A 14,180-nucleotide genomic window follows, 5' to 3' on the forward strand; every position below is an offset into this window, starting at 1 on the left:
CGTTGCGTTTTTAGTCCCTCAAAAAACTGAAAAGATTAAAATGCCCTGCTGATATATTTTTTTTATATTTAATTTAAAGTTTTATTAATAAAAATTATGGGCCCTACTCTCTCTCTCTCTCTCTCTCTCTCTCTCTCTCTCTCTCTCTCTCTCTCTCTCTCTCTCTCTCTCTCTCTCTCTCCACTTGGAGTCTGGATATAAGCTCAAATTTGATGTTTGGTCCTGTCCCAAATGAAATTTCAAGATTACAAAAGCTTCATACTTTGACATTAGATGGAAATTTCTTCAATTAATCTATCCCTGACTGGTTCGATTCCTTATCAAATCTTACCATTTTGAGCTTAAAGAACAACAAATTAACAGGTCATTTTCCTTCGTCAATTACCAAGATCACAACAATTCTGAAGTTCCATTTTGCCTAAAGGAGTGATTACAATTCTTTTAAGCAATAACTCGTTTTCGGGTAACATTCCTGAACAATTTGGAAAACTTAACCAGCTTCATTATCTCGACCTGTCATCCAACTCACTTATCGGAACACCCCCATTGCTTTATTCGTTCTCCCAAACATCACCTATCTCAATCTAGCATCCAATATGTTAAGTGGGTCTCTTCTGAATTCAATCAGATGTGGAAAAAAACTTGGGGTTGTTGATATTTCCAGTAATTTGATTGCTCCCTTCTTTTGTTCTTCACTCCGGTAACAGACTAAATTCTTCTGCACAAAGGGTGGATGAACCCATTTAATAGAAAACTTCCATCGATTGATTACATATAATAAGAACAAAATCGGATTTTGAAGAAGGAAACGATTCGGAGAACCTTGTTGAAATCTAGATACCCACTGAAAAGGTGAGTGACATTCTAGATCTGTAAGAAAGGTGCGGTGAGGAGTTGATGGTGAGCTTTTGATATATATTTGATTTAAGCATGAGTAAGGATGACTGAACAAACCTTGATTTCTGATCGTGGTGTTGGTGGTTGATTTGTGGTGGCTGGAAGGATAGATGGTAGTGAGGAGTTAGGTTTTATGAAGAAGACGGGGGTATTGAAGAAGATGATTCTTTAGGTATTGAAGAGAGAGAGAGCCTTTTTATACTTTTAACTATTAAAATAAATAAAATAATACTTTTAGATATAAAAGGAAAGAAAGAAAAATGGAAAATAAATCCTCCAATGGTATTACAGTCATTTCACTATTCGGAGGGACCAAAAACTCAACGAAACTAGCTCAAAAGGACCACCAATCCAAAAAAATCATGATTTAGACTAAAACCCTAAAAAAATGTATACCACAGGGACCATTTTTGTAATTGTGTCTTAAAGTTATTATGTGTTGTGTAACAACCCAATTTTCACGTCCAAAAATTTCGTTTTTAAAACATTACTTTAGAAAATATTAATAAATAAAAACATTGTTTGACCAAACTACATCACAACATAAACCATGTTCAAAAGTCAAGTCATACAACCAATCGAAACATCAGAGTATAAATCCCAGAGAAATCTAGTAAATGCGGAAACCAATGTGTGTGCATGATGTGCCGCTACCGAGCCAGCTCCTTCCTCTTCGATGAAGAGGTACCTGAAACCAAAACTATAAATTGTAAGCACAAAGCTTAGTGAGTTCCCCCATCGTACCACATACCATACAATACATATCATACATACTGCCAGGCTATTCTGGGGTGCCTGACTACCCGGTACGGCCATTCTGGGGTGCCGACTACCCGTATGGCCATTCTGGGGTGCCATCCTACCCGTGTCAAGCCATTATGGGATGCTGACCTACCCATGTCGAGCTATTCGGGGGTGCTGACTACCCTTCGGTCCTAACAACCGAACCTCGGGGACTAATTCACCGCCCTACTACTACCATCACATATATCATAACACAAACGTAATATCAGACATATCTGGGGTGTCTGACTACCCTTCGGTCCTAGCAACCGAACTCTACTACTATCACATACAACATATCATGCCAACATATAACATATCAGGTAGCAGCAAACCTAGATGATATCACAAAGACAATCATCTAACATACAACTCCTACTGGTGGGCCGGCATTGTGGCATTAGACCCACCGCTACTGGAAGGCAACTCACCTCGGAGTAGCTGCTGATCTCGTGGGAATAGTCTGACTGTTTTTGCTGCTGTTCCGGAAATCCTCCGGCTGTAATTCCCACTAAACACTTAGTTAAAAAATGCTAACTGACCTTTAGGTGAAATGACCATTTTACCCCTGATCATGCCCTAAGTCAAAGTCAGAGTCAACTTCAAGTTGACCCGACTCGCCGAGTTGGCTCGCCAACTCGCCGAGTCCATGTCCAAACGACTGACCTGAATTCTGTTTCTACTCGTCGAGTTAGGCGTCGACTCGACGAGTTCTCCTTCCAAACTAATGTTCAAGTCCTTCATCCTACTCGCCGAGTAGTATGAACAACTCGCCGAGTTTATCTTCATCCGATGAACAAGTTATACTGTGACTCGTTGAGTTGTATGAACAACTCGCCGAGTCTGATCTTGATCTAAGGAGATTGCCTTGAACTCGCCGAGTCTGGACATCGACTCGTCGAGTTCCATTACGGGTGATTTTTGGCTTCCAACTCACCGAGTCCCTCCTGGACTCACCACACAACTCGACATAGCAAAAAGGGGACAAACTCGGAGACTCGCGACTGGACTCGCCGAGTCAGATGAGCGACTCGCTAAGTCCGCTCCATGTAAGAGCTAAAAATGCGATTTTGCTCGAATCCAGTCCATGCCATTCGTAGATCTGGGCTCCTAGAGCATGAATAACACGTAAAGTTTACAACTTTACGTGTAAATATCCATCTATGGGGTTTTTAGGGTTCAAAATGCACCAAAAGAGTAGATCTAAGGGTTTCATGCAATATGGTTTCATAAAGGTAGTGGATCTGAGCTCCTGGAGCTTAACTATGCTTGGATCTAGAGACCAATAAACTTATTTCGAAATATGATGCACATACAAGCTTGGAAATGAGTCATGAAGGACTTTAATGGGGCCATAAGCATGGAGACAAGGGGGAAAACGAGCCATACCTTAGAGATTACTCTGAAATGGCTCACAAGTGCTTGACCTTCTCTTCTTCTTCTTCTTGATCTCCTTCCCTACTCACTCCAATCTTCAAGAGGACACACCAAATGGCTTCAAATCCACAAAACAAGGCTTAGAACGAGGTATATGGCTTTGAGGGTGAATGGGGGATGGCTTGGGGGGTGGAAAGGGGGGATTAAATAGGGTGCAAACCCTTGAAACTTAGGGTTTCATCCAACAGCGGTGACTCGCCGAGTCCAGGATATGGACTCGCCGAGTCGCCAACTTAAACGTTCCCGGGTCCCATCCCTACTCGGCGAGTCGGACCTATGATTCGCCGAGTCCAAGGCTTAAAATGGAAATTACTCAATTAAGATTTACATACCAGGAACCAGGTGCTACAAATCTCCCCCACTTATTTTAGACTTCGTCCTCGAAGTCTGCTGCTCAATCCTGGAACAGCTTGGGGTAATGCTCCATCATTTCATCCACCGGCTCCCAAGTCCACTCCGAACCCTTGCGGTGCTGCCATTGCACCTTCACTAACTCCACCATTTTGTTTCTCAAATCCTTCGACTTCCTGTCGAGGATTGCGACTGGGCGCTCAATGTAATTCAGGTTGTCGTCAACCTGAATATCCTCCAACGACACTACTGCTGAATCATCCACTAAGCACTTCCGCAGCTGAGAGACATGGAAAGTGCTGTGGATCTGGCTGAGCTCGACTGGCAAATCAAATCTATACCCCACCTTGCCCACCCGGGCTACAACCCTGAACGGTCCGATAAATCTCGGGCCCAACTTTCCCCACTTCCTTAATCGAATGACGCCTTTCCAAGGCGACACCTTCAGGAGAACCATATCCCCGACTTGGAACTCCAAATCGGATCGACGCTTGTCGGCGTAACTTTTTTGCTGACTCTGAGCAGTCCGAATCCTGCTCCGAACCTGCTGGATCCTCTTGTTCGTCTCGAGCACCACCTCGGTGCTCCCCATGACCCTCTGGCCAACTTCACCCCAACATATCGAGGTCCTGCACCTCCGTCCGTACAACATCTCGAATGGGGGACAGTTAATACTCGTGTGATAGCTGTTGTTGTATGAGAACTCAGCCAACGGAAGATAGGTATCCCAGCTACCACCGAAATCTAACACACATGCCCGCAACATATCCTACAAAGTCTGGATGGTCCGCTCGCTCTGACCATCCGTCTGCGGGTGAAAGGCGATGCTAAAATGCAAACGAGTGCCCAACTCGTCATGAAACTTCTTCCAAAATCTGGAAGTGAATCGCACATCTCGGTCTGATATCATTGACACTGGCACCCCGTGCCGCACTACTATCTCCCTGATGTAGATATCGACCAACTTTTCGGCCGAGATGCTCTCCAGGATCGGAATAAAATGGGCGCTCTTGGTCAACCGATCCATGATGACCCAAATCGAATCTACTCCGCGCGCAGTCCTGGGAAGCTTTGTGATAAAATCCATCGTGATGTCTTCCCATTTCCACAACGGGATGTCCAATGGCTGCATCTTCCCATGCGGTCTCTGATGTTCGGCCTTGACCTTCCTGCAGGTCAAGCACCGCTCAACATACCATGCCACATCCCGATTCATGCAGGGCCATCAATAATCTAGACGAAGATCCCTATACATCTTCGTCACCCCGGGATGAATAGAGAATCGGGACTTGTGCGCCTCCTCCATCAAGATCTGGCGCACACCTCCGTGATACGGCACCCACACCCTGCAGTGTAGTGTCAATAGTCCTCGACTATCATAATCGAAGGAGGAAATCTGACCCACCACACGCTCGCTCTTCCGATGTTCCTCCTTGATAGCCTCCTGTTGAGCCTCCCGAATCTGCTCCAACAGGGGAGTCACCACAGTCATCCTCATGCAAATATCCCTGATCGGCGCCGCCTTGCGGCTAAGCGCATCGGCCACCACGTTGGCCTTTCCCGGCTGGTGAAGGATCTCACAATCATAATCCTTCACCACATCCAACCACCGACGCTGCCTCATGTTCAGATTCGGCTGATCCATGAGGTACCTCAAACTCTTGTGGTCCGTGTAAATGGTACACCGAGCCCCGTAGAGGTAATGCCGCCAAATTTTGAGGGCGAAAACCACCGCTCCTAACTCCAAATCATGCGTCGGGTAGTTCACCTCGTGAGGCTTGAGCTGCCTCGAAGCGTAGGCAATGACATGCCCCCTCTGCATCAATACCGCGCCCAACCCTGAAATAGACGCGTCACAATAAACCACAAAATCCTCTACGCCCTCTGGCAGGGATAAGATCGGCGCCTCGCACAATCTCTATCTCAGTGTCTCAAATGCTACCTGTTGCTTGGGTCCCCACCGAAATACCACAACTTTCTTCGTCAACCGTGTCAGGGGTACGACTATCTTGGAGAAATCCTGAATGAACCTCCGATAATAGCCTGCCAATCCTAGGAAACTCCGAATCTCAGATGGAGACTTCGGAACCTCCCATCTCATCACAGCCTCAACCTTGGCCGGATCGACCAGAATCCCGTTCTGGTTGACAAGGTGACCGAGAAATTGCACCTCGCGCAACCAAAAATCACACTTGGAGAACTTGGCATACAAGCTCTCCCTCCTCAGGGTCTCCAATACCTCTCTCAGATGCTCCTCGTGCTCTTCCTGCGTCTTGGAATAAACCAAGATGTCATTGATAAAGACTATCACAGACCGATCCAGCATCGATCTGCATACGCGATTCATGAGGTCCATGAACGCGGCAGGAGCATTGGTGAGCCCAAACGGCATCACCACGAACTCATAGTGGCCATAGCGCGTCCGAAATGCGGTCTTCTGCGTATCCTCCTCCCTGACCCTCATCTGATGATAACCCGAACACAAATCAATCTTGGAGAACCAAGATGCTCCCTGAAGCTGATCAAAGAGGTCATCAATCCTCAGGAGTGGGTAACGGTTCTTCACCGTTACCTTATTCAACTCCCGATAATCTATACACATCCAGTGCGACCTGTCCTTCTTCTTCACAAACAGAATCAGGGCTCCTCAGGGTGAACTGCTCGGTCTAATGAATCCTTTGTTTAGCAACTCCTGCATCTCGGGAGGAGCCAGCCGATATGGTGCCTTGGCTATCGGAGCCGCACCAGGAATGAGGTCAATCCTGACTCCACCTGTCGCTCTGGAGGTATCCCAGGAAGCTCCTCTGGGAAAACATCTGCGAAATCTCGCACCACTGGGACCTCGCTCACAGTCGCATTACCCGCCTCCCGGGTATCCATCACGTACGCGACATATCCTGTGCATCCCTGTTGAAGGTAACGTCTAGCCCTCGCTGCTGAACATACAGCGGGTCCGCACTGTGGCCTCTTGCCATGGATCACTAACTCTCCCCCACCTGGGGTCTTGACTCGCACTAGTTGTTGCACGCAATCTATCACTGCCCCATTAGGGCTCAACCAGTCCATGCCTATGATCACCTTGTTCCCACGCAACGGAATGGGAACCAAATCCACCAAGTAGCGCTCCTCGAACAAACGCAACACGCAGTCCTAAAATACCATCGATGCTCGCACTGATCGATCATCAGCAATCTCTACTTCCAAAAGGCAATCCAGCATGCCCGAAGACTCAGGAAACTTCTTGCTAAGCGCAAGGGACACAAACGATTGGGATGCACCCGAGTCGAACAACACCTGAACTGGGATACCGTTCACATGGAACGATCCTAACACATATACATATACCGAGCCCATATCAATATCATAACATCATATAAATAAATGAGAGGGAAAGAATCATACCCGTCACCACATCGGGTGCTGCGCGTGCCTCCTCGGTGGTCAGCTGAAATGCCCGGCTCCTCACCGCTGGAGCCTCTGCCTTGCCCTGTCGGCCATCTGTGATCCGCAGAGTCGCTGGAGCTGGCGCCTTCACCGGCGCTGAAGCTGTCAACTGGGGACAATTGGCCTTCTTGTGGCCCCTCTGGTTGCAGTGGAAACACAGCAACTCCGATGTCTGAATAATTGCTGCCGGAGCAGTGCAATCCTTGCTATGGTGCCAAGTCTTGCCGCACTTGTAGCAGCCTGATGATCCCATCCTGCACGCCCCCTCATGCGGCTTGCCGCATTTCCTGCAACGGCTCGGTCCTGACTGGCCTTTCGGCCTACATCTGATCCCTTGGGCTTCTTCCCCGAAGCCCCTCTGCCTGTCCCTCTTCTGACTTCTGTTTCCGGATATGCTCCAAATCTATCTCCCTTTCCCTCGCCCTGGCAATCATGGAGTCCAGGGTGGGGCAAGCCGAAAAACTAACGTGCTCCCGGATATCAGCCCGGAGCATGTCATGATAGCGGGTTCTCCTCATGTCCTCATCACCCGCATATTGGGGCACCAATAGTGCACTTTCCCGGAACTTGGCGGTGATCTCCGCCACAGTCTCAGTCGTCTGCCTCATATCCAAAAAATCCCTGGCCAGCTGCTGAAGCTCGACAGCCGGTGCAAACTTTGCCCTGAACCTGGTCACAAAGTCCTACCAGGTCATAGCCTCGATAGCTGAGGCTCCCAAAGAATCACCCACTGACTCCCACCAATCTCGAGCTCGGTCTCGTAAACACCCTGCTGCATACCTCACCTTCAACCCCTCAGGGCAGAAGCTAGTGAACTATGCAGACTCGATGTCTGCAATCCACCGCCTGGCAACAATGGGGTCCTACACCCCGTGGAAATCCGGCGCACCGCTGCCCCTGAAGTCCTTAAAGGACGGCGTTCGAGATCCGGACTGGCCGGATGCCATGTCGCTCCTAAACGCCCTGAGGCGATCCTCCATCAACTCGATAATCCCTTCCTTGATCGACCCGAAGATAATGGGGGTCGACTCAAGGATACCTCTGGTGATCTCTAACGCGATGAACTTGCGTAGCCTCTCATCTACTGGCTCGGAACCTGATCCCGAACCCGATCCCTCTCCTGAACTGCCAACTGCTGGTCTCGGGCGTAGTACCACCATTCTGAAATACAAAGAAATAACAACTGTTAGCGATACTGATACCCCTGGAGGGATCCCACCCACTACTAGTTCCCTAGTCTTATCTTAGCCTTCCTCGGTTCGGGTACGGATCCTCTGCTTTCAGTAGTACGGGCCCATACTACCTTCCACATCTATCCGTACCTTCCCCAAGGACCGCCTCGACTCGACCAGGTCTGTTCCCCTACTGCTGATCACTGCTACTCATTATCCTAGGCTTACCCTAGGAAACCTCTAACTCCACCCAACCCAGTCCTCAGCTGCTGAAGGCCTCTTGGTGATGCCAATTAACTATTACCTGAATACAATCACATGTACTGAGGCTCGGATAATCCTTCGAGTAAGGGACTCATCTCTACAATGGTTAAGACTCAAACAAGAGCTACGCAATAGAGTCAAATCCAACACTCTGAGATTATTCAACCCTGATCACATGTGACTTAAACGTATTCACCTAACAGTTAACTCCCATCACTTCAAGGCCCACATAGCACAAAGCAAACAACATTTGGACGAAAGAAAAACAATCTCAAGCAACTCTATCCTCGAAGAGAGAACTGAACTATCATACAATGCTAAACTCGTACTATCAGGAATAACCTAAACATGCTACCATACTGCTGTCTACTCAGCTCTAGCATGCAGTTCTTTCATATACTGAAGCACATAAAGCAGGCACATAAGACATCACTCCTAGATCCTTAGTCCTATTCTAGCATGCTGTTCTACAGAAACTGATAAACATAAATAAACTTGTATGGGTACATTGGGGAATACTTACTTGAGCTTGGCTGGTTGCGCACATCACACACATTGTTCTTTCTTAAAATCCTTTACTTAACCCTTTTAGAAAACATTTTCTCTTTCCAAAATCTTTTAATCCCTTGATTTGAGTTCAAACACCCCCGTAGGTGTGTCCGAATCCCTCAAACCAGGGCTCTGATACCAACTTGTAACAACCCAATTTTCACGTCCAAAAATTTCGTTTTTAAAACATTACTTTAGAAAATATTAATAAATAAAAATATTGTTTGACCAAACTACATCACAACATAAACCATGTTCAAAAGTCAAGTCATACAACCAATCAAAACATCAGAGTATAAATCCCAGAGAAATCTAGTAAATGCGGAAACCAATGTGTGTGCATGATGTGCCGCTACCGAGCCAGCTCCTTCCTCTTCGATGAAGAGGTACCTGAAACCAAAACTATAAACTGTAAGCACAAAGCTTAGTGAGTTCCCCCATCGTACCACATACCATACAATACATATCATACATACTGCCAGGCTATTCTGGGGTGCCTGACTACCCGGTACGGCCATTCTGGGGTGCCGACTACCCGTATGGCCATTCTGGGGTGCCATCCTACCCGTGTCAAGCCATTATGGGATGCTGGCCTACCCATGTCGAGCTATTCGGGGGTGCTGACTACCCATCGGTCCTAACAACCGAACCTCGGGGACTAATTCACCGCCCTACTACTACCATCACATATATCATAACACAAACGTAATATCAGACATATCTGGGGTGTCTGACTACCCTTCGGTCCTAGCAACCGAACTCTACTACTATCACATACAACATATCATGCCAACATATAACATATCAGGTAGCAGCAAACCTAGATGATATCACAAAGACAATCATCTAACATACAACTCCTACTGGTGGGCCGACATTGTGGCATTAGACCCACCGCTACTGGAAGGCAACTCACCTCGGAGTAGCTGCTGATCTCGTGGGAATAGTCTGACTGTTTTTGCTGCTGTTCCGGAAATCCTCCGGCTGTAATTCCCACTAAACACTTAGTTAAAAAATGCTAACTGACCTTTAGGTGAAATGACCATTTTACCCCTGATCATGCCCTAGTAAATGCGGAAACCAATGTGTGTGCATGATGTGCCACTACCGAGCCAGCTCCTTCCCCTTCGATGAAGAGGTACCTGAGACCAAAACTATAAACTGTAAGCACAAAGCTTAGTGAGTTCCCCCATCGTACCACATACCATACAATACATATCATACATACTGCCAGGCTATTCTGGGGTGCCTGACTACCCGGTACGGCCATTCTGGGGTGCCGACTACCCGTGTGGCCATTCTGGGGTGCCGTCCTACCCGTGTCAAGCCATTATGGGATACTGACCTACCCATGTCGAGCTATTCTGGGGTGCTGACTACCCTTCGGTCCTAACAACCGAACCTCGGGGACTAATTCACCGCCCTACTACTACCATCACATATATCATAACATAAATGTAATATTAGACATATCTGGGGTGTCTGACTACCCTACGGTCCTAGCAACCGAACTCTACTACTATCACATACAACATATCATGCCAACATATAACATATCAGGTAGCAGCAAACCTAGATGATATCACAAAGACAATCATCTAACATACAACTCCTATTGGTGGGCCGGTATTATGGCATTAGACCCACCGCTACTGGAAGGCAACTCACCTCGGAGTAGCTGCTGATCTTCGTGGGAATAGTCTGACTGCTGCTGCTGCTGCTGTTCCGGAAATCCTCTGGCTGTAATTCCCACCAAACATTTAGTCAAAAACTGCTAACTGACCTTTGGGTGAAATGACCATTTTACCCCTGATCATGCCCTAAGTCAAAGTCAGAGTCAACTTCCAGTTGACCCGACTCGCCGAGTTGGCTTGCCAACTCGCCGAGTCCATGTCCAACCGATTGACCTGAATTCTGTTTCTACTCGTCGAGTTAGGCGTCGACTCGACGAGTTCTCCTTCCAAACTAATGTTCAAGTCCTTCGTCCTACTCGCCGAGTTGTATGAACAACTCGCCGAGTTTATCTTCATCCGATGAACAAGTTATACTGTGACTCGTCGAGTTGTATGAACAACTCGTCGAGTCTGATCTTGATCTAAGGAGATTGCCTTGAACTCGCCGAGTCTGGACATCGACTCGTCGAGTTCCACTACGGGTGAGTTTTGGCTTCCAACTCACTGAGTCCCTCCTGGACTCACCACACAACTTGACATAGCAAAAAAGGGACAAAATCGGAGACTCGCGACTGGACTCGCCGAGTCAGATGAGCGACTCGCCGAGTCCGCTCCATGCAAGAGCTAAAAATGCGATTTTGCTCGAATCCAGTCCATGCCATTCGTAGATCTGGGCTCCTAGAGCATGAATAACACCTAAAGTTTCCAACTTTACGTGTAAATATCCATCTATGGGGTTTTTAGGGTTCAAAATCCACCAAAAGAGTAGATCTAAGGGTTTCATGCAATATGGTTTCATAAAGGTAGTGGATCTGAGCTCCTGGAGCTCAACTATGCTTGGATCTAGAGACCAATAAACTTATTTCGAAATATGATGCACATACAAGCTTGGAAATGAGTCATGAAGGAGTTGAATGGGGCCATAAGCATGGAGACAAGGGGGAAAACGAGCCATACCTTAGAGATTACTCTGAAATGGCTCACAAGTGCTTGACCTCCTCTTCTTCTTCTTGATCTCCTTCCCTACTCACTCCAATCTTCAAGAGGACACACCAAATGGCTTCAAATCCACAAAACAAGGCTTAGGACGAGGTATATGGCTCTGAAGGTGAATGAGGGATGGCTTGGGAGCGGAAAGGGGGGGATTAAATAGGGTGCAAACCCTTGAAACTTAGGGTTTCATCCAACAACGGTGACTCGCCGAGTCCAGCATATGGACTCGCCGAGTCGCCTACTTAAACGTGTCCCGGGTCCCGTCCCTACTCGGCGAGTCGGACCTATGACTCGCCGAGTCCAAGGCTTAAAATGGAATCAATTAAGATTTACATACCAGGAACTAGGTGCTACATGTTGGCCATTTAGTTTATATGCTTTATTTATTTAATTAATTAAGTACAATAAAATCAGTAATTTTTTTTCATTTTGATATTTTTATCCGGTCAACATGTCAATCATTTTTAAAAATTACATTTTTCGCCTAAATTTTAAATATTATTTAAAAGTTTTTTCAAAATTTATATTTTTGTTGACCCATATTTCAGATTTTTGTAACGAATTTAGCCAAATTTAGTTTTTACATCATTTTTTTAAAAATTTATGTTTCGAATATGTTTTGTTTGTTATATAAAATCATATTTATAAAAAAAACATATCTTTCACATTAAAAAACCTTATTTTTTATATATAACTTTTTAATGAAAAAACTATTTTTGTATGCAAAAAATTTATATAAAATTTTCTTTTAAAACATTTTTGTATGCAAAATACCAATTAAAAAATATATTTTAAATACCTATTTATAAAAACATAATTATTTTAAAATACGTGAAAAACGCTTATTTAATATACGTTATTCTACCCATATAAACCTTTAAAAACTTTTATAATATTGGTATTTATTAAGTACATAAAAAACATTTTATGTGCATACAAATACATAAATATATACAAATTCGGTTTTATAAAAAAGTATATATACAAACACGTATTTTATATATATATATATATATATATATATATATATATATATATATATATATATATATATATATATATATATATATATATATATATATATATATATAGGGTTAGGTTCATGTGAGACGGCCTAATTTTGTGAGACCGTAAGACGCATTTTTTTTTAAATATTTTTAAAATTTTTTTTACTTAATTCAAGTTCCGAAAATAATATTTAAAAAATGAATTTTTTGATTTTTCCATTTATTTTGCATTTTAAAACTATTTTTAGAATATGTACAGTGTATTATTCTATTTACAATATTTTACGTATTTTTCAAAAAAAAAAGGATTTTTTTTTATTTTTTTTAGTTAATTCAAGTTCCGAAAATAATATTTAAAAAAAGAATTTTTAGATTTTTCCATTTATTTTGCATTTTAAAATTATTTTTAAGAATATGTCCGTGTAATATTCTATTTAGAATATTTTACGTATTTTTTTAAAAAAAACGGGTTTTTTTTATTTTTTTTATTTATTTTAGTTAATTCAAGTTCCGAAAATAATATTTAAAAAAAGAATTTTTGGATTTTTTTATTTATTTTGCATTTTAAAATTATTTTTAGATTTGGTCTCACGGTTTCACAAAATTAAAATGGTTTCAAATGAACCTGAACATATATATATATAAACACACACGCATACATGTATTTTATAAAAATTTAAATATTATTAAATAAAATGTGCTCCTATATAAACGGGTCATGGGTAAAGCTGAGATTTTTTTTGCAAACCATATATTACCCGTTTAATAAACGGGTTGGCAGGTTAAAAACTCAACCCAAACATGTTTATCTTCTTGTCGGTTTCGTGTCGTGTCGAGAATTTTTAGGCTTAATACAAATGCATTTATTAAAAAATAGGTGTTTCTATGCATTTTTTTTATAAAATACGTGTTTATATATATATATATATATATATATATATATATATATATATATATATATATATATATATATATATTATAAAAACAGATTTCTTTATATTTATGTATGTATATGCAAAAAAAGTATTTTTTTTGTAATTAGAAAATAGCTATTTTATAATATTAAAAAAAAAAGAATATACATATATATATATATATATATATATATATATATATATATATATATATATATATATATATATATATATATATATATATATATATATATCGTATATAAAAATGAAGGTTTTTTGCATGGAAAAGATGTTATTTTTGTATAAATATGATTTTATACAACAAAAATAAATATATCTGAAACAAAATTTTGAAAAAAAACATAAAAACTAAATTTAGAATGAAATCATAACAAAATTTTGAAATTTGAGCTAAAAGTGTAAAATTTTGACCAAATTTGTTATTATACTTTTGCTGTAACATCCCCAAAATTACAACAAATTTAGAGTTTTCAAAATAACCTATTTACTAAAAGTAGTGTTTACAAAACCATTGTTTACAAAAATATTATTTAAAATCAGAGTATCTCAAGATCCAATTAATCGTACAACCAAGGATGTGTACGATCTTGCCTTTGCATCACCATGGTCCACTAAAGTACATGAAAGAAAACTAAAACTGTTAGCCATTGTTTAGTGAGTTCCCCCAAAGTACCA

The 14,180-nt window shown here is 42.8% G+C and overlaps 1 long non-coding RNA gene across 1 annotated transcript; it reads right to left on the reverse strand.

The window, feature by feature from the left end:
- Positions 1-390: 390 nt before the first annotated feature.
- Positions 391-1,084, reverse strand: LOC145038522 (uncharacterized). The gene is made up of 2 exons (XR_013679414.1): positions 955-1,084; positions 391-870 (listed from the first exon to the last, which is right to left on the reverse strand). It is a non-coding gene; the product is annotated as an uncharacterized LOC145038522 (long non-coding RNA).
- Between the last annotated feature and the right edge of the window lie 13,096 nt (positions 1,085-14,180).

The sequence above is a fragment of the Lactuca saligna genome, chromosome 4 (assembly GCF_052625555.1).
Source record: "Lactuca saligna cultivar CGN05327 chromosome 4, ASM5262555v1, whole genome shotgun sequence".
NCBI classification, from domain to species: Eukaryota; Viridiplantae; Streptophyta; class Magnoliopsida; order Asterales; family Asteraceae; genus Lactuca; species Lactuca saligna.